Source organism: Anneissia japonica, unplaced genomic scaffold (genome assembly GCF_011630105.1).
Source record: "Anneissia japonica isolate Jap-2015-1 unplaced genomic scaffold, ASM1163010v1 scaffold288077_len231462_cov166, whole genome shotgun sequence".
In the NCBI taxonomy this organism is placed as follows: Eukaryota; Metazoa; Echinodermata; class Crinoidea; order Comatulida; family Comatulidae; genus Anneissia; species Anneissia japonica.
In genome coordinates this window covers 180,002-192,770 of record NW_022693316.1, presented here as the reverse complement: position 1 = coordinate 192,770, position 12,769 = coordinate 180,002, and positions in this window count along the sequence as shown.

Sequence of the window (12,769 nt, the reverse complement as noted above, 5' to 3'; positions counted from 1 at the left end):
CTGCAACATTATGGAATTCCCCCATGGGGCTTGAGTGTGTGTTCCATATGTGCTTGATCCAGTGATCCGGGGGTAATAATGTTCAAGCGCTTCGAGGTTGTGTCAACGTGAGGCGCTATATAAATCCAGAATTATTATTAATTATAATAAAACAACAGGACAAGAAAGGCAAAAGTGCAACAAACAACCCTGATTAATAGGATAAGCCATAAAAAGTAACAGCTACAATACTTCCATATGGGTCCAATAAAAACGATTTCAAATTGCATAGTCAACGTCTAGGCCTACTAAAAAAATAAAATGCAATGAAAAATTCAGTAAAGTTAGTCTAAACATATTTTAAAAATTTGATATGGGGAGACGGGTATACCGTCATACCAAACAATTTGATGCCTGATCTTTACTGGCGCTATTCGTTATCAAAGTCAATCAGCTTCAGTAACTGTTTACCGCTACCCATCTTTTTCATACAGTATTTTGTTTTCCCACTCTGGGCATGTATCTACTCTGATTGGCTGAAAATGGAAGAGCACTCGTGTCACGATGCAAAGCCTGGCTGCGAACAGGCGGTAACAAGGTCAATCTTCGCACTGCTGTTGTAGCAGTAAAGAGAATTAAGTCAGCGTCGTCTTTGCGAACGCGATTTTAAGCATTAACTAGATTTGAACTCGTCACTGAGGACGAGTTCGGTGATCCGCCGTACTTTGACCCTCAAAAAGCTCACGCGGTGCTGATTAAAAAGTGTCATAATATGCTAAAATATGCTGTAATTAGTTTTTTAAAAAAGAATAATTTTAAGCATTTTAAAAGATTTACGCATGCGTACATGTACGTCTTGACGCCCGTGAGCACGGTAATGGCACAAAGAGTGACTCCTGATATGAATAATGTGTCAGGAACACAAAGTATGTAACAAAACGTGATTTCCAGCTTCTTTACGTGTTGCGTGCGTGGAAATAACGTATGGCGCGTAAATATGGAAAGTTTTGGAATGCTGAAAATGACCCGAAAAGTTATTTATACTATCTGAATAGTGATATGGAGAATTTTCAAATTTTAACAGACGCGCACGTCACGATGTGTGCGTGTACAGTAATGGCACACGAAATTAAACATTGTCAAGTGTTTTTAAAACCGCCTGTTGGTAATGCCACACGAATTTTCCCTTCATATAACCTATATATATATCAGTCTGATAGCGTCGAAATACAGTCTGCCGCCCTCTCTCTCTTCTATTTCTTTACATCTTTTAAGAATGAGAGAAAAAAGGGCTCCAAAAATTAATTCTTTTAGACCATGCTGACGTGATGAAAATGAAAAATAAAGGGACACGCCTGTCGAGAATTGATTTAGCTATAATATACTCACAGATGGGAGACAATCAATCAAGATAAGCGAGATACGTTCAAACGAGTATAAAAAGTAATAAAGTCATAAATAGAAATTGAGTTTTTTCCATAGAGCTATTAAACAACTAGAGTGCTGACAAGATGGCGGAGCAATGCAGAGTTGTGTATGTGTACCATCCAAGATGGCTGCCGTAGAAAAGCGCTTAGTATACATATTATTATCATAAATAAGCCCTCTGACTGAATATTATTTCATTAATGGTAATCAGTATTGATAATGACAAATTATTAAACTGTCGTAGCCAAAAAGAGCCCAAGTAGAGCATCTTATTCAAATATTAAAAAGAATTAAAATCGTGTACATTACACCCATACACCGCAACGCTCGAGTTTCAAAATACGGGTAACTAGCTGTACTGAACTTTCTGTGTAAATTGAGGGCGCCATTGAAAATGATAGTGCTCAGGCGAAATTTGATTGACTGAATCTATGGCAGCCATCTTGGATGGTACACACACACAGCTCTGCGCATTTCGAACATCGAATACATTGCTGTTAGCGCTCTAGTATTCTTATTATATCTCTATGGTTTTTTTCTTAATTCAGATGGCAGTATGATGACGTCACAATGTCTGATCAGCCATTATTATATATAAAATCATATCTACAGCTCATGTGCTTTTAGAATATGTAATAAAAAATTGGGGGTCACCTTTCATCCTAAGGAGCTATAACTGATTAAAAAAAAGACATGATATAAAGCATATTTTAATTTTGACGCACGCGAACGCTCGCGTTATTACGCGCGCACAAAAATATAATGTACATAACATTTAACCATAACCTGAAGTTTATGCCCACTAAATATGATTCAGAAATCACGAATGATTATGGTGATTATGGGGTCATCAAATGTTTGACGAAAGAAAGATGAGGGGGTAAGCAAAACCCTATATTTTGACCATAATGACGTCATCAAAATGTAAAAAAGTGTACGTATATGAAAGAGAATTGACTTAGCTATAACATACTCAAAGTTGGAAGAAAATCGACCAAGAATAAGCGAGATACGCTCAAATGCGCATTTTTTTTAAATGACGTCATCGATTATATTCAGTTCGTTGAATTCAGATGGCAATATGATGACGTCATAATGTCCGATCAGCCATTATGACCTATAAAATAATATGTACAATTCATGTGCTTTCAAAATATGTAATAAAAATTGGGGGGTCGCCTTTCATTCTTAGGAGCTATAATTGATTGAAAATAGGCATGTTTTTGGCCTATTTTTGCTATATGTCGAAAAAAACGCGCACATGTGCTTTTATGTTCTATGCGCGCGTACGGCATTGCTATTGACCCTAAATGACCAAAAAAGATTGGAAATTTGTGAATACAGTTTCAGGGACCTAAAACATTTAAAAAAACAATATTTTTAACTTTTGTACGTAACGCGCGCGTAAAAATGCGCACGCGGTGCCGAAAATTTTAAAAATGTTGAAATGCTCAAAATGGCTTAAAACGTGCTCTAATTTAGTCAAAAATTGATTTTGACCATTTTAAAATTTTGACGCACGCGTACGCGCGCGTTATGAAGCGCATGCGCAAAATGAGTGTACATTACAATCAACCTTCACTCGAAGTTAATGCTCACGTAATACGATTTCGAAATGTCAATTGGTTAGGCTGATATAATCAATTGCGTAAAAAACACAAAAATGCGCGTAGATGACGTCACACGTGACTGGTAACCTTGCAAAGCTTATTGTCACTATTCCAGGCCAAGCCAAATGTTTGTTGTAGTCGTTTTGTGCGTAGCTCTCGGCAAATTTCAGATATCGTGCGAACAGTTGTCAGAATGTAGAATAAAAAAAAAAGATCTCTGACAATAACAAGAGGTGGTCCGCACTATGCGGATCACCAACAAGACTAAAAAACATTAAAAATCGTATATTTCCTGCTTATTTTCATGGTTTTTGTTCCAAATACAAGTTCACCTCATTAATAACGATCGGTCGTTAATTTAAAAAAAGGGGGAAATATTTATGCACTGTACTATAAGGGCCATAAAATGAGAGTGGAACTTAATTTATCGACAAACCGAAAATTGCCGCTTAAACGAGAATTTAGGTCTGGTACCTAATTTCTCGATGGTACCTGAACTTTCGTGACACCGGCACTTAATTAGAGACCTGATAAGCTCCTTCTTTATGTTTAAATGAACTTCCAGAGTCAAATGCTATAAAATATGGCCAACAAGCCAAGCGGCATGTGCTGTAGCGCCAAAGATCCCAAAGGCAGCACCCACCACAGGCAGCAAGGCAATCCAAATGAATGTATATATAGGTCTACAGTATGAGAAAAGACGTACTGTACGATCGAATCACACCTACATTATTACTTTAACAATTCTAAGATAGTATAATAATACCAAGGAGGTACAGTATATAATAATACATACTCCAAGTATCGAAATGTAAGCTCAGCTACTCAGCATGTATTGCCAAGTTACCGTTACTCGAAACGTTCTGCACTTGTCGGTTTCTTTGTTCATTTTATGTATATATCGAACTTATATGGAAGGATATAATCGAGGGCATTCCTTAATCTAAACCTATGATTGATATTTAATTTTACATTGTTTACTGTAAACTGCCGTAGCCATCTGCTGGGGAGAATGTTTTAACTTAGTGGATTTATCCTAGTACAGTATCGAGGAGAATTGCTCACTGCGCTGCCCCAGCCAGACGCTGACAGCCTTACCTATTCTCTGTTACAGTAGGCCTATATTGTAACGGAATTTCTCCCCAAATTGTTAGAACAGCCCTGTGGGGTGGGTAAGCCCCAATTAATTAAACAGTCATAATCTAAGTTTCAATTGGCCAGTGTCGGGAATTTGAGGATTATATTAATGAGCCCCACGTGGGTGGGGACGACTTCAGTTGGTGCCCAAGATACGAAACACATAATCCTATATCTACTTTACTTAAATAATAATAGTATAATTCATAGGAACGACATTAATGACAATAAAATTGTGTTGTGTTGATAATTACTATCATGTTTATCGAGGTCGCTGGTGTACAGCTGCCATCGAACACCGACGCTCTTTTATATGCCAAATTGTCCGACAGTCGAAGAGTTGCGTTTTACGTTTAACATAAAAATAACACAATAGATCCCTGGTTCCTAATTAGGCAGCCCGCAACATACCGTAATTTAAGTTGGACCGTGAGGAAAAACAAAATAATAAGAAATATATCTAAAACATATTAAAAGTACAAGGAACGATTTCTTTTAAACAGAACAGGCAACCACTGGGTAATATGCACGGGGATGGTTTGACATTGAGCGAGATAATATAGGTCATAGTAGAATAGTGGCGTCAAAAATTGATCACTGGATGGTTTTATGGTCCTATTCTTCACTGAATGTTTCTAACAAGCAAAAACAAAGGAAGTACTAAAACGCGTAGTGATGTATGGGATCCCCGACTCAGAGATAAAATAAACCCTGTAAATAGAAATATCAAAACACTCCCAAGATTGGTATTCTTATTAGCTCTGCGAAATTCGACATAGCATGGGAAGCAAAACGTTATCATAGACATGTTAAATTGTAATGGTTGCAGAGTCCTGATGCATGACATTAAAGCAGAGGCGGCAGCACGATTTGCCGATGTCTCCGACGAGAGCAAAGTGGGCGTGGTCGGGCATCGCTTAAATTTTCGAAAGTAGACAAGGGCGAAGCCTCCGAAAAAAATGACAATTTAGGTGTTTCAAAGGCTCATTTAATCGAATTTAGAGTCTACTATAATGTAAAAATGCATTTATTGTTTTTATTCCCCCCAACGAATTGTGGTTTTTCTCCCCGAACTGGGGGAGGGTGGCAGCCAGGGGTGGATCCAGTACTAGGCACAGGAGGTACGTGCCCCCGTTTTGCCACTAAATTTTGAAATTTTCAGTGCAAATCAGTGTTATGTGCTACTCACTTACCTATCCTGAGACTGTTGTGTTACCCCCTCCCTTTCCCGTTTGAAAAATTCTGGATTCGCCCCTCATTGCAGCTCTCCCCGACGAGGACTTTCCCCTCCCTTTTCCTCCCCGCTGACGCTAACCCTGGATTTAAGACTTATTATAATAATAATAATAATAATAATAATAATAATAATAATAATAATAATAATAATAATAATAATTATAATTATAATAATAATAATAATAATAATAATAATAATAGTAATAATAATAATAATAATAATAATAATAATAATAATAATAATAATAATATCTGTGATTTGTAAAGCTCTTTATGATAGAAGAAGCCCATTGTTAAATCATACAGTAAACACAACAACTTGGGTTATTTTAGAATACGTCTATTGGGTTTTATCGTCAATAACATTCTACTAAATTTTACATAAATAAAAAGTTAGTGAACCAAAGAACAGTATGGTATTACACACTGACTTATGTGCCGTCAGTTCTGTCTCTTTGTTCTGTTTACTGTGATTCTTTTCTTTACATAGTATCCTTTACTTTACAAGGATAATGTGTACCAGCTGACGCGGAAAACGTTTTGTATTTTTCAATAAAAAAAAATGTCTAGATTATAAGCGTAGGACTTTTGTATTGTAAACAATTCCACTAGTAAAGCAACCCACTGAAGTTGACTGCTAAACTGACGACTCAACCCGACCGCTGGTGTAGTACTATTAAAAGTATAATCTGAAACTGCCATAACATCGTTCAAATTGACCTTTCAATTGACCTTAGCGAAAAGTTTCTCGATAACGATTGATTTCAACTCGCCGGAGATCAACTCTAAAATTAATTTGGCCCTTCAAACAAATTAATTAAGATCCAGGGATAGGCCTATAGATTGTAAAAAAAATGTGAATTTTTCGAATATAAGAGTGAGTGTATAAAGCGTTCTTGAGAGCTCTATTGGCAGGCAGAATGTGAAGGGTACTTCTAAGCGAGATGCTAAAAAATGGAATGGAAAATTTCCATAAAAAATTGTACTTTAATGATTATAAACATGGCAGTAGGCTTAAAGAAATCTTTGAACAAACTTCTAAGTGGTAGGTTGCTTCCGTATCATCATAGTGCGTGTAGCAAATTTGTTCCATTTCATATTACCAGCTCTTTCATTTTGTCAATGGTTTCACTACCACTGGTTGGCGTCACTGGTGCGGACCGCAAAATGTTGACCGCAATGGTGAAACAACCCAAAAATAAAAAAGAACAAAACTACATAATTTGCTTACCTCTTCCTTTCCAGTAGGACAATATGTATGGAACGCCAAAAGGACAAAATACAATTGGCAGCAGCGCAATCTATTATATAAAGACCCTCAAAATCCATAATTTGTAATATCCTATTTCAATTTTCATGCATTTGAGTATTGTCTAGGGACCTACAGTAAAGCAGCAAAAATAGGCCTATGATTTTTTCTTTTTTCTCCATTTCTTTTATAATTTTAGGGGGCTCTCCCCCCCCTTTTGAATCCACCACTGTGAAATTGTAATTTTTCATGATCTTTACATCTGTAGGCCTAAACATGGCATGGATCAATCTGCAATCACTGGAGCTGATAGTTTCCAACAGATTTCGTAGCACATTATTAAAAAATCAACGGGTAGAAGAGCGGGCAAAAAAATTTTATGCATATTATAGCATTTCGCGAAAATTTTAGGAACGATTTTAGTGAAATAACAGGTTTTAAAAATTGGACTTTTTAAAATTTGGTGGTTCAGGAGCAGAGGCCTGGAGGGGGTTTGTGAGAAAAGCGACAAAGTATCATTTTGAGGGTCTTTATATAATAGATTTCTCAAACACATAATTCATGAATATTTCATTTAAATTTTCATTTATTTGGGTGTTTTTGGGACCTGAAAAAGTAACGTTATTATGTCCTGTACACCCGCAGGCCTATACATAACATTATTCATATTATATGGACAATCTGCAATCACCGGAGACGATCAATTTCTAACATATTTCATACCACATTATTAAAAATCAACAGTTAGATAAGCCGGAAAATATATAATGCAATGCATGCTATAGCATTTTGTGATTATTGGGAACGATTTTGTGAAATCATAGGTTTTAAAAAGTAGACCTTTTGGAATTTGGGAGGGGAGGGATTCGGATGGGAGCGACGGATTCCTAGCCTAGGTCTAGGTAGGCCCTAAAACCTAGGCTAGGCCGGGCCTAGTTAATAATACAGGAACTTGTACCGCGCCTTTTGCCAAGGGATACATACAAGACGCAATCAAAATAAATTTTTTAAAAAAGATAACCAATTTGGGATCAACAAAGACAACAGAAATGACAAAAAAGCAAAAAATTCAGACAGTTAAGTGAGATTTATTTAGGAAAACAATGTTTCTTGAGAAGCCGACGAAGTCGAGGCATTTAAGTATATATCTAGACTTAGGCCTTGTTTTTTGACAAGCACGGGCACATGTACCTACTACTAGCCTTCTCCATAGCCCACTGTTTATTAATTATTTCAAACACTTAATTTTTGTATTAATTGTAACGCTTATACGCACACCCCCCCCCCTTTCAAAATTGTCAATGATCACTAAGGAGTGCCCAAGTGACCTCAAAATTTCATCCATTTTACTTGTTGACACCGTCCAAAAAAGCTGTGAAACTTTAATTCAAAATAGAGGGCGTCCACTTGAGTTGCACTGCCATTGGAGTTTTGCATTGCCACCAATGTGTTCCACTGTGACTCTGTGTTTTGCACTGTGACTCTCAGTTTTGCACTGTTACTCTGTGTTTTGCACTGCTGACTCTCAGTTTTGCGCTGCTGACTCTCAGTTTTGCGCTGCTGACTCTGTGTTTTGCACTGTGACTCTGTGTTTTGCACTGTGACTCTCAGTTTTGCACTGTTAATCTGTGTTTTGCACTGCTGACTCTCAGTTTTGCGCTGCTAACTCTGTGTTTTGCACTGTGACTCTCAGTTTTGCACTGTGACTCTGTGTTTTGCACTACTCAGTTTTGCACTGTGACTCTGTGTTTTGCACTACTCAGTTTTGCACTGTGACTCTGTGTTTTGCACTGCTGACTCTCAGTTTTGCACCGGTGATTCTCAGTTTTGCGCTGCTGACTCTCAGTTTTGCGCTGCTGCCAATTGTATTTTGTCCTTTTGGCGTTCCATAAATATGACATCAATATTACTACGCTGACAATGTTTAATACTAGGCCGAACAGTGTTATTGTATTCGAAGCAACCCAGAGGTGACGGAACTAGGGGGTACTGTGTTATGGAGAGTAATGTGTGACCGGATCTGCAGTCAGTTGGTTGTTACCATGCGGAGTATATAGTACAGCAATATGAAACTATTATGTAGGCCTAATGAATGAATAAAGTTCGGAGTTTGTCGGGTAGTGAAATGATTATTTCACATTTTAAGTGTTCCCTAAATTCATAAGTATAAGCTAAATTACGGTGATTAATTTAATTAGCGAAGATATGGAGACAATTATTTCGAATCCCTCTTTCCAAGAGGGGATGCAAATGCTTTGTGAAAATGAGTACGCCGCGGTACTCATTTTCACAAAGAAATACACACAACTGGTTAATAGCTAACAATTATGTCAATGTTACATGAACACCTGGGAAGGAAGGTGCAATCACGTTGTTACCTAGCAAACGTCTGTACTGTATGGGGGAGGGGCTGCTGATGTACTGTGTAGCGGAGGACGATGAGGCATAAGACTAGGCCTAGGCCTAACTAAGAAAGTGGAATTATATGTGATAGAAAGTACACTTTCGGAAGAAATAAATTAAAATAAGATAAAAAAAACTAAGAATAATTCATTTGCTGAGGTACCTTATTTAATTATTATACAATGCTAACAATGCACGGCTCTTGTAGCCCTGGCTTGGGCAAGGCATCCATGTGCAAAGCAGTGGTGTTTGTTTATCCATGAAAAAAGCACTCCGGGAAAGTTTGACTTACCAGGAAAAGGTGACGTATCTAGCTTATGACGTATGCATGCTAACTAATGTGAGTGTGACGTCACCAAAAAATGAATATTTTCTATTATAACCAAAATATTAATAACTAAAAAGTTTATGGGCGTAAATTCCCTTAATATGAATGAAGGGTTGCTCAATCTCCTTGCCATACAAATTACAGCTCCCACTGACGTCTCAGTCGAGAAACACGGGTAGCTGAAGTTTTTCTCGCAAATCTGACTACAAAACCATATCCAAATTTCACGTTCCACTTTTGACCCTGAGTTGTGCTTCGCACTCGCCGCTGAGGGCGGCGTTCCGGGAACCCTGCGTAGAGCGAGGGATCTTCTCGACAATCCAATTCCAAAACGGCTGCATTGCAGTTTCCAAGATAGACTTTCCGTGCGAGTTGTACTTACGCTTACTTAATCGCTTAAGTTGGCTCGAATCAAGAATACCTGATGTTAAAAAAACGTCATTATGCTCAGTTGTTAACAAAAATAGAAAATTTATAAAAATAAGAAAATGACAACACCGCAAAAAGATATAATGATAGAAGTAGGCCTATCCTTCTACTTATACGATGATACTCCAAGGTTTGAATGTTCTGCAGAGGTTCAACTAGTGCGATCAGCAATTTTCATTTTAGCGTAGGTAAGTCAAAAAGCAAAAATTGATGAATAATTCATTAGAGTGTCTCTCAAGACATTATTAGCGCATGCGCTATTTCGCTTCCTACTGTATTTCGTTGCAGACCGCAAACAAATCAAAGATAAAAACGAGCTTGTGATAACTGCTTACATAAATGTCTCTTCCTTTATCGTGCCTCCATGAAGAGCTAGTTTTATGTAAACAGACACACCGCAGAAAGGAAAAAAGCTTGCACTGCATTGCATGATATTCATTTAATCAATGACGAAAAGTAAGTTTAGAAATACAGTACAACAAATAGGTCAGCAGTCGACTCTAAATAAATTCAACTAAAATGCTGACCCTACAACAAATGTTTGTATTTCGACCAGCTGCAACTAAAAAAGGATTAGGCCTATCTAAAAGCCTCATATATTATACTTGGAGTGGAGCACTGGAATAACAATACATGCAGAAACATCAAATTTAATAACGAATAGAGTATATATTTCGTAATTAACATCAAATACTGTAGTAACAATTACACAGTCTATTTGTGAAGACTAGGTGCCAGAAAGGCCAGACTCATCGACGATGGGATCACCTACAGGTAGAAAAGGAATGAATTTTTGCTCAACTTACCTACGATAAATAAATATCTAGTGAACAATATGCAGGCATGCAGGTAGGCCGCAGGCAAGCCATTTTGTTGCTCAAAATTTCCGTTACATTGACCTTTCTAATAGAAGGCAGTAAGAAGGCAGATTTGCTTACGACTAGGTCGTTTTGTCGTAACAAAATACGATTTGACAGGAAACCGATTGCGACTGAGTTGTGAAATCGACGTAACGCAAAGCAAAATCGTCGTAACGCAATGCTCGACAGGAAACCGACGAGTTCCATGAATATCTGTCTATTTATCACAAATCAACAGGAACCGCGTTTTTGTCGAATATCCTTGAATAAACTCGCTTACGTTACGTTGCTAACGATTCTTATGCAAAGTTTATTATGCAAAGACTATTTTGATGTCTTTTTATAGAGCAGTAATTGAAAGCATTTTAACATTATCTATAACCGTCTGGTTCGGGGGCGCTACCGAAAACGACTTATATGCCCTTAACAGAATCGTCAGGACTGCAACGCATATCACATATCATTGGTTTGGAACAAATGCCTCTGGAAACCATTTTCCATGATCGGCTTCTTAAAAAGGCAGAGGCTATTATGGGCGACCAAACTCATCCTGCCTCAAACCTATTCCAATTGATGCGCAGTGGTCGACGTTTTCGTTCATTGAAAGCCGCTAAGGCTAGATTCAGGAATAGTTTCTTTCCTAGAGCAATTAGGGCTCTAAATTGTAGGTAAATGTTTCATACTTTTGCACTTTTTTTCTTTGTTTGTGTTTGTTCTGCCTTTTGGAATGTGTTTTTACCACAGAGCAAAACAAATTTCTATGTTCTCCTGAACAATGACAATAAAATATGATTGATTGATTGATTGATTGATTGATTGAAAGTTGACTCCTGTCCAAGTCATCTTTTCATAAGAAACTGTTATGTTCTTGGGAGGTTTTAGAACAATAAATAAATAACACACATAGGTTTTAAACAGCGTGAGTTACTTTAATTCCGGAACTCAAACAACACAAACAAAAACACAGCAAACTTTCTGTATTGTAAGATGGTGGTCAACGACGATGCACCGATAGCTGGCGCACTAACAGTTAACTTAATTCTCAGTGCACAACACCTCCCCACTAAGTTCAAAGTTCAATGTTAATGGGAGGAACATAAACTTTAATACTAATATGAGAACATCATCTTAGGTTTACGCGCTCTGCTTGAACGACGGGGATTCTGCGGTCCATATTGCTCACGATTGTCATTATGGACTCTATAATGTCTGTCTCTTATACACATCTAGATGTGTATAAGAGACAGGGTTCATGTATGTGTTCAGAATAAACTGGATTTCCTAGATGAAAGATAAATAAAAATCATGAAATATTTGAAATAAACATGAGAACAATGCTCCTATAAATAAAAGGTAAATAAAAAGGTACAAAGGTATAAAAGGTATATGAGGTTTGCCATCCCAAGACCAGCGTACTGTTGCTAAATCTTTAAACTGATTAATTAGCATAAGAATTTGGTAGTATTGTATACTTTTGTTCAGAGAAGCTTAACACTTTTACTCATAGCATTGGCAACAGTAAGTAGATTACATGATTGCATGCCCTCTTAAAAAAAAGCTTGCCTCATCTCAGTTACCCTCATTTGGAAATGTTCGAAGCTAACAAAATTATGCTCAAGTAGTAAAAAAATCACATCATACCACCCATTTCTAAAGCTAGCAACCCATCAAGATGTGTATAAGAGACAGGTTATAAAGTATGCACATGGGGATTTGGTTCAAGAAATGTGTGGTGTTTTACATTTTTTATAACTTTTGTACAGTAACAACGTACAAGGACACATGGCCCATCATGCACCGCCACCAGATTTACCCTTTCTGACATCTTTAATTGCCAGATCATAACATAGTGTCTTTGCCCCGAAGGCGCATAGACACATTAGTCAAAACTCCATCCCATCAAAATTACTAAAAAAATTACCCAAATATAGGCACGAATAAATATTAATAATCATTATCTGTTATTTTTTGACACTAGAAGTAAATAATATAAGTATATACCAAAAACATATATAAATTATTTATAAAATGACGAACATAAAAAATCAATGAAGGTGCTTACAGATATGTTCAACTCTTTCTGGAATGCTAATCTGTTGAGGTTCTGTGT